The 17,078-nt window shown below is 41.9% G+C and overlaps 1 long non-coding RNA gene across 1 annotated transcript; it reads right to left on the bottom strand.

Annotated features, from left to right (window-relative positions):
• Positions 1–18: 18 nt before the first annotated feature.
• On the bottom strand, positions 19–16,019 carry LOC145859257 (uncharacterized). Its single transcript, XR_014379457.1, has 2 exons — positions 15,914–16,019; positions 19–577 (listed from the first exon to the last, which is right to left on the bottom strand). It is a non-coding gene; the product is annotated as an uncharacterized LOC145859257 (long non-coding RNA).
• Between the last annotated feature and the right edge of the window lie 1,059 nt (positions 16,020–17,078).

Here is a 17,078-nt window from a genome sequence, read left to right as displayed (position 1 = left end):
AAGAAATGGTTCTTTGGCTGTCAATCAATCACATTTATTTATAAAGCCCTTCTTACATCAGCTGATGTCACAAAGTGCTGTACAGAAACCCCAAACAGCAAGCTATTCAGGTGTAGAAGCACGGTGGCTAGGAAAAACTCCCTAGAAAAGCCAGAACCTAGGAAGAAACCTAGAGAGGAACCAGGCTATGAGGGTTGGCCAGTCCTCTTCTGGCTGTGCCAGGTAGAGATTATAACAGAACATGGCCAAGATGTCCAAATGTTCATAGATGACCAGCAGGGTCAAATAACAATAATCACAGTGGTTGTTGAGGGTGCAACAGGTCAGCACCTCGGGAGTAAATGTCAGTTGGCTTTTCATAGCCGATCATTCAGAGTATCTCTACCACTCCTGCTGTCTCTAGAGAGTTGAAAATAGCAGGTCTGGGACAGGTAGCACGTCCGATGAACAGGTCAGCGTTCCATAGCCGCAGGCAGAACAGTTGAAACTGGAGCAGCAGCACGACCAGGTGGACTGGGGTCAGCAAGAAGTCATCAGGCCAGGTTGTCCTGAGGCCTGGTCCTAGGGCTCAGGTCCTCTGAGAGAGAGAAAGAAAGAGGAAAAGAGAGAATTAGAGAGAGCATACTTAAATTCACACAGGACACCGGATAAGACAGGAGAAATACTCCAGATATAACAGACTGACCCTAGCCTCCCGACACATAAACTACTGCAGCATAAATACTGTAGGCTGAGACAGGAGGGGTCGGGAGACACTGTGGCCTGTCCGACGATACCCCCGGACAGGGCCAAACAGGCAGGATATAACCCAACCCACTTTGCCAAAGCACAGCCCCCACACCACTAGAGGGATATCTTCAACCACCAACTTACCATCCTGAGACAAGGCTGAGTATAGCCCAGAAAGATCTCCGCCACGGCACAAACCCAAGGAGGGGCACCAACCCGGACAGGAAGATCACGTCAGTGACTCTACCCACTCAAGTGACGCACCCCTCCTAGGGACAGCATGGAAGAGCACCAATGAGCCAGTGACTCAGCCCCTGTAATAGGGTTTGAGGCAGAGAATCCCAGTGGAAAGAAGAACCGGCCAGACAGAGACAGCAAGGGCGGTTCGTTGCTCCAGTGCTTTTCCGTTCACCTTCACACTCCTGGGCCAAACTACACTTAATCATAGGACCTACTAAAGAGATGAGTCTTCAATAAAGACTTAATTTTTCTTCAGCACTGTAGCCAGCCTCACAGAGAGGCAGGCCCCACCCTGCCCTGAGCCAGCCTCACAGAGAAGCAGGCCCCAGCCTGCCCTGAGCCAGCCTCACAGAGAAGCAGGCCCCACCCTGCCCTGAGCCAGCCTCACAGAGAAGCAGGCCCCACCCTGCCCTGAGCCAGCCTCACAGAGAAGCAGGCCCCAGCCTGCCCCGAGCCAGCCTCACAGAGAAGCAGGCCCCAGCCTGCCCTGAGCCAGCCTCAGAGAAGCAGGCCCCACCCTGCCCTGAGCCAGCCTCACAGAGAAGCAGGCCCCAGATGTCCCCATAAATCAAATCTAAACCAATCTTTATTTCAAGTGCATTTAGAATCTCTTTACATTAAAACAACAATAGGAAATAGAAAGCAAAACTATCACTTATTAAAAGCCCGGCTAAAAAGGTGGGTTTTTAAAAGCGATTTAAAAACTTCAATGGTGTCAACCCCTTTCCTGACAGGACAAGCTGTTCCACAACTGAGGTGCTTTAAAAGAGAACAAGTTTCTGCCACTTTGTTTGTACATTTATTGTGACCAAGTAGTATCATTCCTGTCTTATCAGAGTTTAAAAGCAATAAGTTGGTTGCCATCCATTGGTTAATATCTGTGAAGCAAGACCCAAGGTGGGCTGACTGTAAAGCATTGTCTGGTTTAAAATATAAATACAATTGGGTATCATCAGCATAGCAATGAGCGTGCATGTTGTAATAACAGATGACATTACCAGGGGGAAGCATGTACAAGAAAAATAAAAGGAATCCGAGCAAAGAACTTTGGGAACGCCACATTCAACCTTGGAAAGTTCAGATGAATTATTTCCCATCTGAACAAATTGATACCGCTCAGAGGTATGATTTAAAACAATTGAGAACCTGTCCTTGTAGACCAAGCAAGTCTTCTAGACCCTTAGTGAGAATAGCATGATCAATCGTATCGAAGGCAGCACTTAAATCTAAAAGAACAAGAATAGAGACATCATCACAGTCAGAAGACAGCAGTAGGTCATTTACTGCCTTGACAAGTGCAGTCTCAGTGCGGTGAAATGGACTAAAACCTTATTGGTAGGTTTCAAATATACTGTGTGAATTTAAAATCGATGTCTGCTGCTGGGCTACGGCCTTCTCTAGTATCTTAGAAAGGAAGGGGAGGTTTGAGATCGGCCTATAGTTTTTGTTCATCTGGATCAAGTTTTGTAGTTTTTTTTTAGATGTCTAATTACTGCCAATTTAAGAGATTCAGGAAGTATCCCAGTTTGGAGATGTGTTTAAAATGTTAAGCATTGACCTGCTTTTTGGATATAGGGTCAAGTTGGCAGGTGGTAGGCTTGGACGCACGCTACGGTACCAAGACGCAGGCCTCCTTACTGTCCCTAGAATTTCTAAGCAAACAGCTGGAGCAGGGCTTTCTCCAATAGAGCTCCAAAAGGCACTGGTGCAACGAACCGCCCTTGCTGTCTCTGCCTGGCCGGTTGCCCTCTCCACTGGGATTCTCTGCCTCTAACCCTATTACAGGGGCTGTCACTGGCTTACTGGTGCTCTTCCATGCCATCCCTAGGAGGGGTGCGTCACTTGAGTGGGTTGAGTGACTGACGTGATCTTCCTGTCCGGGTTGGCGCCCCCCCTTGGGTTGTGCAGTGGCGGAGATCTTTGTGGGCTATACTCGGCCTTGTCTCAGGATGGTAAGTTGGTGGTTGAAGGTATCCCTCTAGTGGTGGGGGGGCTGTGCTTTGGCAAAGTGGGTTGGGTTATATCCTGCCTGTTTGGCCCTGTCTGGGGGTATCGTCGGACGGGGCCACAGTGTCTCCCGACCCCTCCTGTCTCAGCCTCCAGTATTTATGCTGCAGTAGTTTATGTTTCGGGAGGCTAGGGTCAGTCTGTTATATCTGGAGTATTTCTCCTGTCTTATCAGGTGTCCTGTGTGAATTTAAGTATGCTCTCTCTAATTCTCTCTCTCTTTCTTTCTCTCTCTCGGAGGACCTGAGCCATAGGACCATGCCTCAGGACAACCTGGCCTGATGACTCTTTGCTGTCCCCAGTCCACCTGGCCGTGCTGCTGCTCCAGTTTCAACTGTTCTGCCTGCAGCTATGAAACCCTGACCTGTTCACCGGACGTGCTACCTGTCCCAGACCTGCTATTTTCAACTCTCTAGAGACAGCAGGAGTGGTAGAGATACTCTGAATGATCAGCTATGAAAAGCCATCTGACATTTACTCCTGAGGTGCTGACCTGTTGCACCCTCGACAACCACTGTGATTATTATTATTTGACCCTGCTGGTCATCTATGAACATTTGAACATCTTGACCAAGTTCTGTTATAATCTCTACCTGGCACAGCCAGAAGAGGACTGGCCACCCCTCATAGCCTGGTTCCTCTCTAGGTTTCTTCCTAGGTTCTGGCTTTTCTAGGGAGTTTTTCCTAGCCACTGTGCTTCTACACCTGCATAGCTTGCTGTTTGGGGTTTTAGGCTGGGTTTCTGTACAGCACTTTGTGACAACAGCTGATGTAAGGCTTTATAAATAAATTTGATTGATTGATTGATTGAAGTGCATCATAAGTTCAACCATGTCATCATAAATCAGGGTTGCTAAACAATCCAGAATAGCTGTGGTCTCCTCATAATCCCGTAGGGTTTGTGGCATAGCAGATGGATTCTTGGAGATTTTAGCTCTAATTGTAGAAATTTTCTCAATAAAAAAAATTATAAAATCATTACAGGTGAGGCTAGAAAAATGCTCAGGGCAGGCTGGGGCCTGCTTCTCTGTGTGGCTGGCTCAGGGCAGACTTGGGCCTGCTTCCCTGTGAGGCAGGCTCGGGCAGGCTGGGGCCTGCTTCTCTGTGAAGCTGGATACCGTGCTGAAGAACAATCTAGGGTTCTTTTTGATATCTATTAATTTAGAGAAGTAGGACGCATGCACAGATGCTAGGGCTTGCTTGTATTCGGTGATGCTGTCTTGCCATGCCAGCCGGTATACCTCAAGCTTGGAGGAATGCCACTTATGCTCTAGCTTTCTGGCGACACGCTTCAGGGCTCGGGTATGGTCAGTGTACCAGGGGGCAAGCTTTTCTAGGGTACATTTTTTATTTCTAATAGGTGCCAATGTATCTAGGGCAGTTGTAAGAGTAAATCATTCGTCATGTTGTTTCTATGTGAAAACTGAAAATGGTCTATTCATAAGTTTTACATTTTAGTAGACATTCTATTCCAGAGCAATTTACAGTAGTGAGTGCATACATTGTAATACATTTTGTACTGGTCCCCCGTGAGAATTGAACCCAAAAGCCTAGCATTGCAAGCACCACGCTCTACCAACTGAACCACATCATCTCATCACATCATATCATCAAACCCTTTGATGTCTCAATGTACTCAAATACTGTCTTGAGCATTGTTTTCCTTCATGGTGATGGAAAGTCTACAGGTACAAACCTAGATGACCATCCTATGTTCAGTACAGTAATGTACATTAAGTGGTTTGTAAGGATGGTATATTAATACTGCACAAAAAAGGATTGCTTTCTATGTTATTTGATCAAGAAAAATATTTAATTACATGTGGATGTTATGGGTCTTTTCCCATCATGTCCAATCAATTGAATTTACCACAGGTGGACTCCAATCAAGTTGTATAAACATCTCAAGGATGATCAATGGAAACAGGATGCACCTGTTTCGAGTCTCACACAAAGTGTCTGAATACTTATGTAAATAAGGTATTTCTGGTTTTGTTTTTTATACATTTGGTAAAATTGATAAAAACCAGTTTTTGCTTTGTCATTATAGGGTATTGTGTGTAGATTGCTGAATAATTAAAAATATATATACATTTTAGAATAAGGCTGTTATGTAACAAAATGTGGAAAAAGTCATGGGGTCTGACTACTTTCCGAAGGCACTGTAAATGTTTGAGGACAGGGTTTTGTTCTTTCTGGATTCCATTAGAACGACGATCGCAGAGAAAGGGACAGGGCAACAACTCTTACAATTCCAACTAATGAATCCTGCAAGATACTGTTGTTAATTATACAACTATACCTTTTTTGCTAAAGCGGAGATGCTGAAAAAAATGTTTGGCCCGCGCTACAGATGTCTAATACAGGATTGATGAATGACCAGGAGATGAACGTAGTGTAGTATCAACAATGATATGTATGGGTACATCACTCAGGTTAGGATGCTAGCAGACAGAAAGGTGATTGTAAATGATCTTTACTTGCTAAAGCCCAGAGCCCACATTACGTCAAGTGCAGTGGCACTCCGGCGACCCCTGTGGCAGAAGACCACAATGCTGGGATCCTCATTAAGAGGGCCTCGTACTCCTCGTACTCTGAACTGGTCTGGGCTCAGCCTCAGAGCCTCCTGCAGTTCCCGAACTGTTAGTAGTAGTTCACTTTATTGTCCCGAAATGGGAAATTGGTTGGACGTAATCCTGGCTCCACCACAATGTCCCACCCCACTGGGCACACACTGGTTGAACTAACTAGCAGTTTAAAAAAGACATGACAACATGAATCATAACAACAGCAAGTACATTTCAACCCTGAGGGGTATACTACAAAGCAGGATCAATGAGTTAGCCAGCTAACATGCCTAAATATTCTTCAATAACTTTTTATATTTTAGAAATATCAGCTTGAAATTGGCATGGTCTAAATGACTGAACAACCAAAAACACAAATCTAAGTTTAGTTTTCGTAATGAACCAGAAACTCTATAGTTATTTCTGGTTGTTTATTGAAATTAGCTGGCTAACTCATTGAATCTGCTTTGTAGCATACCCCTATGGTAACACCTGTTAAAGCGCTGTAAACAAACAAACACAAAACATATATGTGGTGTGTGTGTGTGTGTGTGTCTCACACTCCACTGGGCACAGACGTCAATTCAATGTCTGCTGTATTCCACGTTGGTTCAACGTAATTTCATTGAAATTACGTGGAAACAATGTTAGTTCAACCAGTGTGTGCCCAGTGGGGTGGAACATTGTGGTGGAGCCAGGATTACGTCCAGCCTCAAACTCATCTGGATTGCGGACATCAAACAGTTGGATACTGCTGCTGGACAACATGGTTTTCAACTGCTTGTACACCACCTCAGAATCTACACAAAACATATTAAATCAGACAGTGAGGACAATAAAGTAAGATTAACATTTTAGAGCAGTATTCAACAGCCATATATAAGCCTCATTGGATTATCAGAGGGAGTCACCAGTAGAGACCCATGTCTATTATGCTGACACGTGCATCAACCCTATTCAGGTGGTGAGTTATTGGTGTTGAATGCATCAACCCTATTCAGGTGGTCAGTTATTGGTGTTGAATGCATCAACCCTATTCAGGTGGTGAGTTATTGGTGTTGAATGCATCAACCCTATTCAGGTGGTCAGTTATTGGTGTTGAATGCATCAACCCTATTCAGGTGGTGAGTTATTGGTGTTGAATGCATCAACCCTATTCAGGTGGTGAGTTATTGGTGTTGAATGCATCAACCCTATTCAGGTGGTCAGTTATTGGTGTTGAATGCATCAACCCTATTCAGGTGGTGAGTTATTGGTGTTGAATGCATCAACCCTATTCAGGTGGTCAGTTATTGGTGTTGAATGCATCAACCCTATTCAGGTGGTCGGTTATTGGTGTTGAATGCATCAACCCTATTCAGGTGGTTGGTTATTGGTGTTGAATGCATCAACCCTATTCAGGTGGTTGGTTATTGGTGTTGAATGCATCTACCCTATTCAGGTGGTTGGTTATTGGTGTTGAATGCATCTACCCTATTCAGGTGGTTGGTTATTGGTTTTCAATGGATGTTGAAACAAAGATTTTAGTTGTATTGGAAACATTGGCTGGGACATACAGTGGGGCAAAAAAGTATTTAGTCAGCCACCAATTGTGCAAGTTCTCCCACTTAAAAAGATGAGAGAGGCCTGTAATTTTCATCATAGGTACACGTCAACTATGACAGACAAAATGAGGGAAAGAAATCCAGAAAATCACATTGTAGGATTTTTAATGAATTTATTTGCAAATTATGGTGGAAAATAAGTATTTGGTCACCTACAAACAAGCAAGATTTCTGGCTCTCACAGACCTGTGACAACTTCTTTAAGAGGCTCCTCTGTCCTCCACTCGTTACCTGTATTAATGGCACCTGTTTGAACTTGTTATCAGTATAAAAGACACCTGTCCACAACCTCAAACAGTCACACTCCAAACTCCACTATGGCCAAGACCAAAGAGCTGTCAAAGGACACCAGAAACAAAATTGTAGACCTGCACCAGGCTGGGAAGACTGAATCTGCAATAGGTAAGCAGCTTGGTTTGAAGAAATCAACTGTGGGAGCAATTATTAGGAAATGGAAGACATACAAGGCCACTGATAATCTCCCTCTATCTGGGGCTCCACGCAAGATCTCACCCCGTGGGGTCAAAATGATCACAAGAACGGTGAGCAAAAATCCCAGAACCACACGGGGGGACCTAGTGAATGACCTGCAGAGAGCTGGGACCAAAGTAACAAAGCCTACCATCAGTAACACACTACGCCGCCAGGGACTCAAATCCTGCAGTGCCAGACGTGTCCCCCTGCTTAAGCCAGTACATGTCCAGGCCCGTCTGAAGTTTGCTAGAGAGCATTTGGATGATCCAGAAGAGGATTGGGAGAATGTCATATGGTCAGATGAAACCAAAATATAACTTTTTGGTAAACTCAACTCGTCGTGTTTGGAGGACAAAGAATGCTGAGTTGCATCCAAAGAACACCATACCTACTGTGAAGCATGGGGGTGGAAACATCATGCTTTGGGGCTGTTTTTCTGCAAAGGGACCAGGACGACTGATCCGTGTAAAGGAAAGAATGAATAGGGCCATGTATCGTGAGATTTTGAGTGAAAACCTCCTTCCATCAGCAAGGGCATTGAAGATGAAACGTGGCTGGATCTTTCAGTATGACAATGATCCAAAACACACCGCCCGGGCAACGAAGGAGTGGCTTCGTAAGAAGCATTTCAAGGTCCTGGAGTGGCCTAGCCAGTCTCCAGATCTCAACCCCATATAAAATCTTTGGAGGGAGTTGAAAGTCCGTGTTGCCCAGCGACAGCCCCAAAACATCACTGCTCTAGAGGAGATCTGCATGGAGGAATGGGCCAAAATACCAGCAACAGTGTGTGAAAACCTTGTGAAGACTTACAGAAAACGTTTGACCTGTGTCATTGCCAACAAAGGGTATATAACAAAGTATTGAGAAACTTTTGTTATTGACCAAATACTTATTTTCCACCATAATTTGCAAATAAATTCATTAAAAATCCTACAATGTGATTTTCTGGAGAAACAAATTCTCATTTTGTCTGTCATAGTTGAAGTGTACCTATGATGAAAATTACAGGCCACTCTCATCTTTTTAAGTGGGAGAACTTGCACAATTGGTGGCTGACTAAATACTTTTTTGCCCCACTGTAGGTGGCACCAGCCTGCATGCTTACAGCTCTCTCTCTGTCTCTGTCTCTGTGTCTGTCTCTGTGTCTTTCTCTCGCTCTCTCTCTCTCTCTCTAACAATTCCATTCAAAGGGCTTTATTGACATGGGAAACATAATGCCAAAGCAAGTGAACTAGATAATAAACAACAATATAATAAACAATATAAAATGAACAGTAAACTGCTGCTGTGATGGCACACTGGTATTTCACCCAATAGATATGGGAGTTTATCAAAAATGTGATTTATTTTTCAATTCTTTGTGGATCTGTGTAATCTGAGGGAAATGTGTCTCTAATTTGGTCATACATTTGGCAGGAGGTTAGGAAGTGCAGCTCAGTTTCCACCTCATTTTGTGTGCAGTGTGCACAAAGCATGTCTTCTCTTGAGAGCCAGGTCTGCCTACAGCGGCCTCTCTCAATAGCAAGGCTATTCTCTCTCCCACTCTCTCTGGTGTAATTGTAGCCTAGTATACAAGTACACAGTCTTGGCCAGGATGCAGGTGGGTTTGGTTGACATTAAATCTATCAACCATATCAACATACAAAAGGGACAGTGGTTCGTACTAAATTTTGCAACACATTTTCTGGGGCTTAGCCTAGGGACATTCACATGAATGCCCATATTTCAAAGATGATTAGGCAGAGGTGAAACCTTGAGTTGATGCCACTGTACTGACTGTAGGCCTTCACTTTGTCAAAATGACTGAGCAGTCATTGACTTCCATTACACAAGCTACTGGACTCGTTGGAACTCATACAAACCAACTTTTCTATAATCATGCAAATTTTTCAGTTCACCTAATTAGTGAATTGTAGGCTACTTTGTCTCCATAGTGTCTCAGATACCCTGGCTAGAAACGTGCATGGCCTATTTGACAACAGACAATAAATACACTATAGATTAGCATACCGGTAGGCCTACTGTAGATGCTGCACCTGTCACGAGTAAACAGATAGACTTGTGGTCGAAGGCTCCTCGTAGTGCCCCAGGTTTCACGTCACACAAACTGTCGAGCGCGCCACCACAGTGCGTCGTCACGGCAACCAGTGGGAGCACTAGTAGCGACGGAGTGCACACTACGATAATAATCTTCTGCATTGTTGAATGTCGCCTGACATTTTTTTTCTAACATTTTTCAAGGTATCCTAGAGTTGTTTAGGCCTGAGTGTCGAAGTTCATGTTTTCCCTCATTGTAGGCTGCCTCCCCCGCCCTGCATGTGGGAAAGGTTGGGGGGCATTGGTGACTCACACAGTTTCACATTTAACGAATATAATTTCTACGTGGTTACCATGTTCTCAGAATATTCAATATTAATGTTCTAGACACGTTTCATTGGAACGTTGCAAGCACATTCCTGTGTCCAGTTTTCTGAGGGTTATGAGAATATTCCATCAACGTCACACTCAACCTACACAGAACACGGTTGCCATGTTCTCCAAATATAAGATATTAATGTTCTAGACACGTTCTATTAGAACGTTGCAAGAACATTCCTGTGTCCAGTTTTCGGAGGGTTAACAGAATAACATTTCGAGCCGCAGCAATAGAATACAATTATTCGCACTCTGCTAGCTCTGACCCAAAGTTATGCTTCCAGTGTAGCAGGTCTCATTGGACAGGAAAATGTGCAACGCTCGCTCACCATTAAAAATACGTCGTTTTATTAGACAAATTTAAAAGATTGGCCTTCAGAATAATCACAAATGGAATGGACAAGTTCATATAGGGCATGGGGAACACTATTAGGGAGAAAACTCTCTTCAACTGGTGGTGCTAATGAGAGACTGTGTCGTAGACCAAACAGGTTGGTAGTCAGGGTGTGGTGTGCTGTGGTTAATGTCTCCACCTAGTGATGAAAAAGCTCACATTCTAAATGAGATGTCCAACACTTTTTTCGAGATCGTGGTCATTTGGAAACGTTACATTGATTGCATTTTTTTGACTACAAGGGTGACCTAAAGTCGCTGAGGTCCTGGATGTTCCTAGAGCACAACTACTGAGCAAGCCCACAAGCCCTAGAGAGCAAGACCTCCTATCCAAATGGTCACTACCTATACCCCAAAGTCCAGAACTACTAGGCATCATTAAAAAACATTGGCATATTCTATGCTCAGACTCAGCTCTAGGTAATACATTTCAGCAGCCTCCTGCGGACGCCTGATCTATATTTTACATCTAGTTACACACTAGAATGTGTGAGCACCAAAGAGCCATTCTACGTGCAGTTCCCAACAGCCCAGTGGCCCTCCATTTCAAAGAGAGAAGACACTCACTTTGTGAGTTTTTTTATTTTGGAATTGAACAAGTCAGTAAAAACAAACGCTGTGGTGATGTCGACAAACACCGAAGGTCCAGAGAGACATTCTGGATCCATTCCTTAGATACTTTAGTCCCCTGAGGTCTTAGTCTAGAGAAGGACTATAGTATGCTTTTGTGAAGGACCCCATCCCTTTGTTGGTCCAGTGACAACCTCCCATTTCCACGTCTTGTTTACACATGGAGCTTACTAGCTCACTAACTGTTGTCCAAACCACTTGTTAGATTTATTTGCCTAAGCTTTTAATGTTTATAGCCCTAGTTCTGCTTAGCCCTGTTGTTTATTTAAGCAATAAGGCCTGAGGGGGTGTGGTATATGGCCAATATATCACGGCTAAGGGCTGTTCTTATGCACGACGCAACGCAGAGTGCCTGGATACAGCCCTTAGCCGTGGTATACCGCTTTCATCCCTCCTTCCCACCCTGCCTCCTTTCACCCAGCTTTGAGCTTTTCATCCCTTGGTCCCTCCCTCCACACAGCTCTAAGCATCAACCTCTCCTTCCTTCTATCCCTCCCTTAAGCTCTCCCCTCCCCCATAATCGAAAACATTCCCTTTAAGTGAGATTTTTTTTTTTTTTTAACCATTCCTCTCCCTTACTGAACGGTTTGTCCTGTCTGAACTAGTTTCATTTGGCTTGTATACCAACACCCTCGGGTGTTTGTGGTATATGGCCGATATACCACGGCTAAGGGCTGTTCTTATGCACGACGCAACGCAGAGTGCCTGGATACAGCCCTTAGCCGTGGTATATCGGCCATATACCACAAACACCCGAGGGGCCTTATTGCTATTATAAACTGGTTACAAATGTAATTAGAACAGTAAAAATAAATGTTTTGTCATACCCGTGGTATACGGTCTCATATACCACAGCTTTCAGCCAATCAGCATTCAGGGCTCGAACCACCCAGTTTATAATTTTCAATGCCCAACATGTATTATATACAGTAGTTGTGGTTGTGTATCCAGTTTTCCAAAAAAAAATTCATTATTGGTTTCACTCCTGTATTTCAACACTAGGTGGAGACATTGACCACAGCACACAACACCTTCGCTGCATTTCAAACTCAAAGTAGACAGCCCTCGGCTCTAAACCCTCAGACCTTGAATGAGGTTTTACATCGTGTATCTTAAATGTCCCTTGCCCAAGCGAGGAAGAGGGATGATCGGAGAGGCAACGTCCTTGGTGGAAATCTTGAAGTTGTGCTTAAAAACAACCAACCTAAAGCTATTAATGTACCTAGTAAGCTAACATAGCTAGCTAGCACTCCTGTCAGGTAGCTAGCTACAGTTAGCTATAGCTGGCTAGCTAGTTTTATAGTTTGGTCATTTATTCCAATACATTTCAGAATTCCCCAAAATATGTTTATTAATCTAGCTACGCTTTATTATCTCCTCACTACGAGACTAAGCCAATTTGCCACTGCTAAAATCAATGTCGTTTATATATATTTTTAGCAAACTATCTTCATAATTTTTCTGACATGCCGAAAATGCATCCTTGTTGATTAAATTTGACCCTTCGCGGCCACCAGAGTTTGAGATAAGAAGGGAAAAGGGGGATACAACTGAATGTTTTTTATTTTTTATTTTAACAGTAACATGCAAAACATAAACATAACATCCAGAGGGATTCCAAAGAAGTGAGAGAAAAAGAAAAAAAACTATTCCACATTATATCAAATACAGACATAGTGAATACATTTTTTTGACATTTTGTTTTGTATACGTTTTAAAGACTAAATAGTTTTCCAAATCAGATTAAAAAAAATAAGAAAAGGGGCTTTTTCTTCATAAATTTTTATGATTTTTTGATTTGTGTATGAAATATTTTCCAAATAAAATAAAGAGATTTATGACATACTCACGTTCAATTGTGGAATCAGTGTAGTGAAATAAAATGTCAAACTTAGAAATTTCAATGCTTGTATGCAATTTGAGGCCAAGATGTATTTTTACATCAGTCCAGAACACTTCACTATATAAACAATTACAGAATAAGTGTTCAATAGATTCAGTTTCTAGTTCACAAAAACTGCATTCACTGGTAATGTAACCGATGTGAAATGGCTAGTTAGTTAGCGGTGGTGCGCGCTAATAGCGTTTCAATTGGTGACGTCACTCGCTCTGCGACATTTAGTAGTTGTTCCCCTTGCGCTGCAAGGGCCGCGGCTTTTGTGGTGCGATGGATAACGATGCTTCGTGGGGTGTCAGTTGTTGATGTGCGCAGAGGGTCCCTGGTTCGAGGCGAGGAGAGGGACGGAAGCTATACTGTTACAGTAACATCAAGTATATATTTAGAAATCAAGCTATTACACGGATAGAATCTATGGATTATCTTAAAGGAGATCTCCTTTACTTTATTGGTCACCATACATTTGTGTGGAGTGAGCCAAGCACGGCGCCAGTTTACATCAAACGATGAAGCCCAACAAAATATCGCAGAGGGAATAGACTTCCTGTAGAAAATATCCCTTAATAAACGATTGTTGAATTTCGTATCTAGTAGACCAATGCCATTCACCTGAATATCGCTTACAATCGGAGATATTCCAAAATATGCATTATTCTGAAGTAAAGTTTTTATCCCACTAGGCATAGCTTTAATAACAGTGTCATATTCCTTGCTTGAAACCTCAAAGTTTTATCTTTCCATAAATTCTCTGTGTAAATAGATTCCCACTAATATTAACTAATTGGCTGACAAGGACAATGTTTTTTGAGAACCATTTATGGTTAAACAACATCTTGTTTCTATATAATATCGACCCATTGTTCCATATAAAACATTTATGAGGTGAAAAGTTGTGTTTATACAACAAAGCCCAGCACATGAAAGCCTGCTTGTGAAAATCTGCCAGTTTCACAGGAAGTTTACCCACAATATATGGACATTGTGGTAAAAAATTAAGCCTTCCGAGCTTCTGAAAAACAAAATGAGGTATAATATAAAACTATGAGGATTTTTTATGTATCTTTTAATCCAGTTGGCTTTTGATATCTGATTGAAGAAAGTGAAATCTAAGACATTTAGACCACCATCACAAACCCTGTTGGTGATAACATCTCTTTTTATCTTATGTGGCTTGTTTTTCCATATGAAATTGTACAAAAGCCTATCTAAGGTACAGCAAGTGGATTTGGGAATATCAATAGATGAAAAAAGACAGGATGCACGAGATAGCCCCTCAGCTTTGGATAAAAACACCCTTCCTTGAAGACTTAAATCCCTCCCTAACCATGAGGATATTTATTGTTGTTGACAGATTCAGTTACAGGGTTCAAATTAAGATCATTCATAGCCTTAAGATTTTTGGTGATCTTTACACCAAGGTAGGTTACAGTATCTTTTTCAGAGATGTTACAATCTGCTGGATTGACAGCTCCTTTCAAAACAAACATCTCACATTTGGAAAGATTTAATACCAAACCTGAGATTTTGGAGAACTGCTTCACGATATCCAATGCTAATCTAGCTTGAGACACATTTTTCAAAAAAAGTGAGGTGTCATCTGCCAGTTGGAATATCTTGATCTCTCTGGCCTGGAATGTAATGCCTTCAAATTGACTTTTATGAACTAATGAGCATAACATTTGAGATACTAACAAAAATAAAAAAGGTGAAATTGGACAACCTTGTCGTATTCCTTTGTAAATGTTAAACCTCGAGGATGTTCCATGACAGAGTTTGATACAGCTATTGCCACCATTATACAGAGTTCTAATAGCATCAACAAAGAAACGACCAAATTTCAAATGCTTAAGACAATCAAAGATAAAATTGTGACTTACTGTATCAAATGCTTTCTGAAAATCCCAAAATAGGATAACAGGGAAGTCATCTAATAGATCACAATACTCAACCAAGTCTAACACCAGCCTCAGATTATTAGACATATGGCACCCTTTCATAAACCCTGATTGACATTCATCTATCAGATCATTTAAGCAAGACTTTAACCTTTTTGCAAAGATTAAGGCTATAATTTTGTAGTCGTTATTTAGGAGTGTGATTGGACACCAATGATCAATACTTAGGAGATCCTTGTGTGGTTTAGGTATAAGAGTAATAACCCCTTGCTTCAGAGAGGCAGGTAGTTCTCCCTTCTTTATTAGCCTCCTTAAAGGTTTCAAGTAAAAAAGGTGCTATTTCTTCAAATAAGGTTTTGTAAAATTCAGAGGTTAATCCATCACAACCTGGAGATTTGTTCTTTTTTAACTGAGCAACCCTGTACTGGATGTCCATAATGGATAAATCTTGGCAACAAGACTGATTGAGTTCTTCACTAACCAAATTAACATTCTCTATAGAATCAAGGAGATCCTTAGAGTCACTCAAATTGTTATCTAAGGAGTAAAGATTCTCATAAAACTTAGTGGTAAAGTCTGATAACTCTCTATCCTCAGTGGTAACCCCATTAATCTTAAGTTTCCGAAGTGTGTTGAGTTCCCCTCTCCTCTTCTCCAAACTAAAAAAGTATCTACTGTTCTTTTCACCTTTTTCAAGCCATTGTTTTCTAGATCTTATGAAAGCTCCTCTAGCCTTTTTCTCATACAATGTATCTAGTTGATTCTGTAAATCATTCAATTTCGCTTTCTCATTAAGATCAAGATGCTCAATCTCTGTGATATCGGCAATTGTTTTAGAGAGTTCAGCTACCTCACATCTCCTTCTTAAAGCAAGCCGTTTTCCATAAGTAATACAGGCTGAGCGGATTTTACATTTCAGCAGTTCCCAATATTTCCCATATTCTGCATTAAATGTAGCTAAACTCCAGTAAACAGAAATTAGATTCTTAATCACGTTTTTTAAATCATCATGCAATAACAATGAGTTATTTAATTTCCAGTAACCACCAGAGTATTTCTTACCATCATTACTGCACATTCTTACAGTCAACCATATGACTTTATGATCCGTCAGGACTGCAGGCAGTATTTTTACCTCTACAGTGTTGGGCTCAAGACTAGAGGTTATCACCCACTAATCAATTATTGATTGTAAGGAACGATCTCTATTACTCCATGTGTATTGTATCTCTCCAGGGTTATTTACTCTCCATATGTCAATTAAGTCCAGGCTTTGGCAGAAATTCACCAACTTGTTCGCACCAATGTTAGGCCTATGAGGCAATCTATCTGTCTCATTAGAATAAACCATATTAAAATCTCCACCAACTATAATCTGACTGGATGGATATTTTCTCAGAAGACTTTTAAGAATTTCTTCAATTTCCTCTAGAACTAAGTTATTTGGAGGACTAGAACAGTATCCATATACATTACACAACACAAATAATCTGTCCATGTGGTTGATGACTGCTACTAGCCAATGTCCATTTGAGTCCATTTGAGTAAACAAACATTTCCCTTTGAAATTGTGTGCTAAAATTGCAACCCCAGCTGAATGAATAGTCCCGTGGGCCAAAAAAATGTCGCTGCCCCACTGATTTTTCCAATAATAATAGTCCTCTTTGCATGAATGTGTTTCTTGAACGAATACAAGATCTGCGTTGCAGTCCTTACAAAACAAAAAAAAAGCTTTTCTCTTCAACAGGTTTCGTATCCCCCTGGCATTGATTGACATAAACTTCAAGTCCATATCTATAGAATAGAAAGAAAAATCCTATGCAATCTCAACTTTACCCTCTCTATAAAAAGTTGCTTCATATATGTATTAACAGAAGTCTTAACCTGTAAAACAGTAACACCATATTTCAAAAGTAGAACGTTCAGTTTGCAGTGAGGAAGGAACTACCTTGTAAACCTACCGACAGAACATATCACACCGGTCGTATTTCTTTTCCGTTGGCAAAAAAGGCTCTGATTCCCCTGTAGTATCCACCCTTTCCTTGATTTCGGGCCTGTTGTACAAGAGGCCATAATTTTGCCTTTGCTGCCTTGTCTGCTGCAGTCAAGTCGAATCTAAGTTTTCTCTCTTGAATGGTCTACCACACTGTCTCTCATTAGCATCACCAGCTGAAGAGAGTTCTCCCTAATTGTTTTGTCCATTCCCTTTGTGATTATTCAAAAGAAG

Source organism: Salmo salar, chromosome 11, assembly GCF_965601325.2.
Source record: "Salmo salar chromosome 11, fSalSal1, whole genome shotgun sequence".
NCBI lineage: Eukaryota > Metazoa > Chordata > Actinopteri > Salmoniformes > Salmonidae > Salmo > Salmo salar.
This window is presented reverse-complemented; position numbering and strand designations above follow the sequence as displayed.